This window comes from Mus pahari, chromosome X (genome assembly GCF_900095145.1).
Source record: "Mus pahari chromosome X, PAHARI_EIJ_v1.1, whole genome shotgun sequence".
Classification (NCBI taxonomy): domain Eukaryota; kingdom Metazoa; phylum Chordata; class Mammalia; order Rodentia; family Muridae; genus Mus; species Mus pahari.
The window spans coordinates 43,280,089-43,288,317 of NC_034613.1; positions in this window are offsets into that span (position 1 = coordinate 43,280,089).

An 8,229-nucleotide genomic window follows, 5' to 3' on the forward strand; every position below is an offset into this window, starting at 1 on the left:
TTTTGACTTTTGTTACTCATTATTGAGACTCATGAAGTCTCAGTTTTATATATGTGGATTTATCTACTTTTCCTTATAATTGCCATTGCTTCATATAATCTTTATTAAATTAAATACCCTTCATAAATGTATATTATATTTGTATTTTCACCACATCCTTCCCTTAGCCCCCATGCTCTTTCTCAAATTCATGACCTTTCTTTAATTATTTATAGTTTCTCTTAGTTACTCTTTTGTTGGTACAAAGAATCATGACCAAAGCAACTTATAAAATAAAGCATTTAATTAGGGTCTTATTTAGAGTTTTTAAGGGTGAGCCTCTGACCATCACAGGAGTGGTGGCAGCAAGCAGGCATGGCACTGGAGCAGTAGCTGACAGTTTACTTCCTGATCTGCATGAAGGAGGCAGAAAGACATGGAGACTCAGCCTGTTGTACCCCACCCCTCAATGACACATCTCCAGCAAGGCCACACACCTAATTCTTCCCAAACAGTCTTCTACCTAGGAACCAAACATTCAAATATAGAAGCCATTGGGGGTTATTCTCATTCTAACCACTGTGTGTGTGTGTGTGTGTGTGTGTGTGTGTATATGTCTGTGTGTCTATGCTGTATGTGTGTCTGTGTCTGTGTGTGTCTGTGTCTCTGTGTGTGTCTGTCTGAATGTGTGTGTGAGAGAATATATGTATATGTATACACACACACATATATATATATACATACATACATATATACACACACAACATGTAACACAATATATAACTATTAATATATATATATAATATATATAACTATTAGCTTTGTTTATGGCTATATTATTTTCTCTTCTTAAAAAGCAAACAAGCAAGCAAACAAACAACAACAAAACCCCACCAGGGTCTTGTTATATATCTGCAGCTGTCCATGAACTCACTATATGTAGACCATGTTGGTTTCAAACTCACAGAAATCCACCTGCCTCTCCCTTCTGATTGCCAGAATTAAAAGCACGAACCCCCTTGCTGGCCTGCTTGGGTTATTTTCATCAACCCTGTTAATATGCCTATTGTTAATATGATTTGTTGATGTATATTAAGATATGATAATATCATTTGAAATTTTAGTAAATTCAGATATAATTATTTCAAGACATGTATTTGTTTGTTAGATTGCTAAGTATTAGGTTTTTGTTTGTTTGTTTGTTTGTTTCCTTTTTGTTATTGGTTTGGGGGGATTTGAGACAGGGTTTCTCTTTGTAGCACGAGGTGTTAGTTTTAACAGTATCTTATTTCAGTCCTGGTCATTATGGCCTAGCGTTGGTACTCAGCGGTGAAGTATTTGTCTAACGTGTTTGACAATTCCTTGACTTCCATCCCCAGCACCACAACTGAACCGCGGGGACGGACTATCCACAGGCATTTACATCATCAGCAAGAGGTGTCCCTTTCGGAAACCTGTCTTGGGCTGCAATAGCTTAGTTTCTTAGAAACTGAATAGTCTCTGCTTGCCATTGCTATGGGGAAGAAGTTAGGGTTCTCTTTTTTTCCCCTTTGTTTTTTTTTTTTTCGAGACAGGGTTTCTCTGTGTAGTCCTGGCTGTCCTGGAGCTCACTCTGTAGACCAGGCTGGCCTCAGAAATCCATCTGCCTCTGCCTCCCAAGTGCTAGGATTACAGGCGTGTGCCACCACTGCCTGGCAGAAGGTATGGTTCTTGATAAAAATTTCACAGTTGAAAACCTTTCCTTGTACCTATCTCTATTGATAGCACCTACTCTAAGCCACTTGTAGGCACTGGTATAAGATTATGGAAATACTATTCATAATTACACTAAAATTGTTATGTCCTCACTTCACTGTAACATGTGTCACAAGTTACTGTTCTTTATCTGTCACTTCTTTATTCTTTGGTCACGTAAAGATAAGATTGACAAGGACAGAGTTTTTATTTTTGCTTATTGTATCCTTGGGGTTCAAACATTTTCCAGCATAGAGTAACTCACAATTTAAATTCCGAAGAGGAATGATGGATAAAGCATGAACTCGCCTTAAGAAAGTAAGCATTGTGTATGATAGTGCACCTGTGGGAAAATGTTTTCAGAGTTCTAAATAACAGATGTCTAAACAAACATGAGAAAAATAAATCCTCCATAGGGTATTATTTATTTGCTTTAAATACAGATATTTTAAACATTCAAGTATAGACAATAATAATTAAAAAACAAAAAAAACAAAACCTCAAGCCTTGTCTTGAATCCTTGATGAAAGTCTTGGTTTAATCTATGAAATAAAAATCAGGAAAACAAAATTGAAGCTGCATGGCTCTAAGCTGTATTATTCTGTCCATGCACACGTCTATTTCATTTTAGATTCATTTATTTTGTTTTGGGTGTATGAATGTTTTTCTTGCATACTTCGTGCCAGTGGAAGTCAGAAGACAGCATTGACGCCCTTTGACTGGAGTTGTGGATGGTTGTGAGCTGCCGTGTAGGTTCTGAATCCTCTGCAAAAGCAAAAAGTGCAGAGCCCCTGTACAGATCTTATTCAAGCTTTAGCCTCATGAGTGCTACTATCCTTTAAGCTAGCAAGCTCCTTGAGTCTCAGTCTGTGCTTACCATGAAACAATTGTACTAGGTCTTTTCAACAGGTCACTTAAAGGGACTCCCGAGCAGGGAGAATAACAGACAAAGCCACTGTATCCCCAGTGCCCAAAGATTATCGGAGACTAGTTTTGAAATACGTGAACCCACAGTTAATAATGACTACCTCATAAATTTCTTAAGCAAAAGGACAAGAACCCATTGACTACATGATCAGAGAAGATGCTTGATAAATGAACAGTCAAGGTGAGGTACTATGTATGACTAAAGATACTAAGTATGGCAATAGTACAGCAAGAAGACATAAGAGCCTGTGTCAAGGCTTTGAAGTGAGAAAGAAATGGACATACCTGAGAAACTGAATTAAGTCAGCTTCTCTATACACCATTATACAGGAGGCTAAATATGTATCCATAGATAGAAATTAAATCTACAGGGCCCCATAGACAGTGTTAAACAGCTTAGAATTTATCTCATGTTCAAATGCAGCACCTTCAGGAATTTTACCCAAGATAAATGACATGATCTTATCTTCCTTTGAAATGATTGATCACTTTGATAGCTATGGGAATGTGGACTGGTTGAGGAAGAATAGGCAGAAAACATCCAAGTGGAAAACTATTGAAGTAATGCATATGTGTCTTAGTAGTTCCAACTGCAGACAGAAGCGGTGCAGAAATGGAAGGGTTCAGAGAGGATGACCAAGGAATGAGGCATTGCATGGCAAAGGGCGACATTGCAAAGCCAACTGGCTCCAAGGGGGAATAAGCAGGGATTAGAAATTATGGGAGGTTGAATTAGATGGGAATGATAAACAAGTCACATGGCTGGAGCAGCTTCATGTTGTTTGACCTTATAAAGAGGAATTTCAGTGGATCTAGAAGCTGTGTTGCAATGGACCAAGAGTGAGTACAGGCTTTTCTGTTTCTTGCATGTCATTAAGGTGAGTACAACAGAAAGTACTGGCTAACACATGAGAAAGCAATGACTTGAAAGCCTGTAAGACAGGCAAGGTGAAGAAACAGCAGGGTTAACCCTGAGAAACTTGATAGCAGAAATACTGGGAGTACCAAAGCCACTCTTCTCCACTTCAGAATTTGAAGAATTCCAGCTTTACAGAAAACCACACCAATTATAGATTTTGGAGAAGGCTAGTGGATACATTAAAGGTAGCATAGGGGTACTTTGTCGTTAAAATGGAACAAGCCCTCAAAACATTACCCTCACAGGGCACTGGTGGCACACACCTTTAATCCCAGAACTTGGGAGGCAGAGGCAGGCAGATTTCTGAGTTTGAGGCCAGCCTGGTCTACAGAGTGACTTCCAGGACAGCCAGGGCTACACAGAGAAACCCTGTCTCGAAAAACCAAAAAAAAAAAAAAAAAAAGTAAGGGTCGTGATAAATCTATAGGAGACTCCTGGGTAAGTTGTAAGGATCTAGGAGATATATACATGTGAACTGATAAAAACGAGATTCAGGATGAGCACATTGAGAGAGAGGGAGAGAGAGGGGGGAATGGAGAGGGAAAGAATAAGAGGATTGAAAATGCCTTAAAACTGTATAGAAAAACACATCTGATGCACCAATAAGAGAACCTCTCATTTCAAATCTGAGCTTTCCTGAGAGCCTAAAAATGGTGAACACTTGTGGATGGTATACGCCTTGAATCCCAGCATTCATAAGTCAGAGGCTGGTAGATCTTTGTGAGTTCAAGGCCAGCCTGGTCTACAGAGTTCCAGGACAGCCTGGAATACACAGGGAAACCCTGTCTCGAATAAAACAAAAATAACAGAAAAAGAAGGCCTAGGTCTTTTTGCTTGTATATTATGGTTTGAAATTTTTAATTTTAATGTGTGTTTATTGTGTTTTCCTTAAATTATGTTTTTGTGTGTTTGTTTTGTTTGCCTGTTTGTAAAGAGATAGAAAGAAGTTGTGGAGTTGGATAGTGGGGAGGACTGGGACTAGGTAAAACCATGACTGGAATATGTATGAGTTATCGAAACAAAGACAAAGGGTCCAAAGTGGCAGTGAAAATAAAGACAAGTAAGGACTGCAGGTGCAAAGAGACTCAGCTCAAGAAAAGTGCATGAGTGTCTGTCCTTGGTGGACAAGAGCATCAGGTCTCATCAGCTAGGACTAACAGAGGCGTTTTGAGAGCTCTGAGCCTGAAGTCAGCAAATGGAATCAAACTGTGTAGCCACTTGTCTCCCCCTCGCTGCTGTAGTGCCCAAGAACACTGAAGTTCTAGGGCTACATACAGCATCTGCAATGGCATCCGTCCAGCAGGGTGATAAACACTCAAGGGGCTTTGCAATTATGAGGACGGGTCCTCCACCTGTGCTTATCTCAGTATTGCGTTTGCTTCCTTCACCCCAACCTTAACTGGAACAAGCCCCACAGCTAGAACCTGAACCACCTATGGGATAATGATCTGGAGTCTCAGGAGGGTGAGAGGACCTAACCAGCCCTGAGGCTGCAAAGCTCTGTGTGGCCAGCAGAGGGCAGTGCTATACAAAGATGGGAAGCTAGCCATTTGGCATTGGGTACCCGTCCATTTTATCCAGGGTCAGCACTAGCCTAAACCATAGAAAAAGCAAGAATCCCCAAGTTCGATTCCCTATGTAGTTATCAAGGATTCAGAAAAAAAAAAAAAAAAAAAAACAGTTCCAAAATTTAGTCTGTTCCCCCCACTTTCTTTCTTTCCTTTCCTCTCTTTTTTGCCCCTCATGCTTGCTCTCTTTTCTTCTTATTCCACTTCAACATATTTAAAAGTATTCTTTTAGCCAGGCAGTGAGGGCCTTCAATTCTAGCACTCAGGAGGCAGAGGCAGGTAGATTTCTGAGGTCGAGGCTGGCCTGGTCTATAGAGTCTCAGGACCGCTAGGGAAACCCAACCAGAGAAACACTGTTTCAGGGTGTGGGTGTGTGGAGGATGGGTGGTGGGTGGTGGGTAGGTATGCTTTCACCAATTAGCTACTTTCAAAATATAGACACTTTTATTTATACGTTTTTCATTATGGAGTAATCTTTCCTTTTCTTTTCCTATTTTTTCTTTTTTTGTTTCTTCCTTGTTCCTTCTTAGTGTTTGATTTTCATAGCCTTTTTTGTTTGTTTTTTTGTTTGTTTGTTTGTTTTTTGAGACAGGGTTTCTCTGTGTAGCCCTGGCTGTCCTGGAACTCACTCTGTAGACCAGGTTGGCCTCGAACTCAGAAATCTGCCTGCCTCTGCCTCCCAAGTGCTGGGATTAAAGGCGTGCGCCACCACGCCCGACTATCTTTTCTTTTTCTTCCTAGTCTCATGTGCTTTCATTACTTCCTCTGCAGGATTCTCTTCTGTCATCACCATCACAGGAGTCAGTTCTTGTCTTTTACTCAGATTTTCTTAGAATCCCAGAACTTGAGAGACAAATTTAGGGTGCTCTCTGTAAGTTTGTGGCCAGTCTGATGTACATCGTGCTGTCCAGGATAAGTGTAGTGAGACCTTGTCTGAAACCAACAAAATCAAACAAACAAACAAACAAACAAACCCCAAAGAAATGGGGAAGAACAAAGCCATTTGTCTCTTCAAAAGAATCCCAGCTCGGCTTGGTGATAAGGCTCAGAGGTTAAGAGCACTGCCTGTTCGCCCAAAAGTCCTGAGTTCAATTCCTAGCATCCACATGGTGGGTGATTCACAACTATCTACAAAGGAATCTGATGCCCTCTTCTGGCATGTAGGCGTGCATACAGATAGAACACTCACATTAAAAAAAAAAGTTTTAAAAAAAAATCACAATTCCTCAATACAGGGATACTGGAATGTGTAATACCTGATAAATACTTCAATTTACTGGTAGCTGGGTGTGGTGGCGCAAGCCTTTAATCCCAGTACTCAGGAGGCCAAGGCAGGCCTGGTCTACAAAGTGAGTTCCAGGACAGCCAGGGCTACACAGAGAAACCCTGTTTAAAAAAAAAAAAAAAAAAAAAAAAAAAACCCAAAATTTTTACTGGTTTAAAAAAAATGATCATAGACAAAAAAGAGGATACAAAGAAGAAGAGGCAGTCAATCCAAGACCTGGAAAGAAAAGGCAACAATGTAGGGGGGGGGGGAAATCCAACAAAATAGTGAAAATCAGCAATGTGGATTAAGAAGTCAATAATATAGAGGAGAAATTAGTGATAAAATTTAGATATTTTAAAAAATAAAAATGTTGGAAATGAAATACTCAACAGTGGAAATCATTAGTAACAGATCACATGAAGCAGAAGGAAAACCATCAGGGGTCAGGCAAGGTTGCTGAAATAGTATATTCAGACTCCAACAAGGTAAAGAAAGGGGGGTCAGCAAAATGACTCGGTGGGGGAGGTGCTTGATTGCCAAGCCTGCTGTCCTGAGTGAAATCCTTGAGACCTGCTTGGTGAAAGGCAAGAACTCTGTAAGCTGTTCTCTAACCTCCACATGTATGATATGGCATGGATGTGCACACACAGAGACATGTGAAAATTAATGAGTGTGAAGACAACATTGAAGAATTCTGAGATATAATCATGAGCTAGAAGAAGAAAGTAAGATAAACACTAACGACATAGAGAATGCACTCAATAAAATTATAGCAGAAAAAAAAATCCCAAATCAAAAGAACGAGACATTCAAATGTGAGGAACCCATGTATGTACAAACAAAATAGAATCAAGCTACCAAAAATGCAAAGGAAAGAAATAGTAAAAGCCATAAAGGAAAACTTCCAACTCATTTATGAAGTAAGCATATTCTCATCAGTTTCCCTAAAGCCTAGGTGAGCAGGACTCCTTGGCGTTCAGTAAATACCTGCCAAGCAAGGTTGCTGTATCCAGCAAAACTCTCTTCTAAAGTTGGTAGAGATATACTAGCACATCAAGACAAGCTAGCCAAGGCACTTCCTTACTACCAAGTCAGCACTGCAAAAGATATAGGAATGCTTACTGTACACATACACAGAAAGACAGCTTCAATCAGGAAATGAAATTTTATGAGAGTAATAGGTGAACAGAGAAGAGTCCAGAAGAAATCCATCATGCCTGACACAGCAAACTTCCCATACTAATAATTGAGAAAGAAAAGATCAAACAATAGTTCAACCAACCAGAAAAACAACCAACAAAAATTTTCAAATTACTGACCACTCTCCATAATAACTTTAAACAATCAAAAAAACAAAAAAACAAAACAAACAAAAATAACTTTAAACAAAATGGCCTCAAGTCACCAATAAAGAGATATGGACTCCTAATTTCAGAAAGCAAATAATAAAGTACATACAATATCAAATGATTTCATCACCCCACTCTCACATAACATAGACATGTTTTAGATTACAAAGCAAATCTTAATGTATACAAAAGAACTCAAGTATCTTTTGTATCTTATAGGGTCATAGTGGACTAAACTAGGAATGAGTAACTATAGAAATGATATAAATATATGGAGACTGAATCATGCATCGCTGAGTGACAGAGAGGTCATTGAAGATATCATGGAGGACATTTAATAATTCCTAGAATTAAATGAAAATGAAAGCATATTCACAAAACCATTAGAAGAAGTTAAGTTCTAAAAGGTTTTGGGCTGACTTAATACTTTTACTTGTATCCTCTTTAAGGTCAGCAATCACATCTACCAGTAAACTTTTTTTTTTT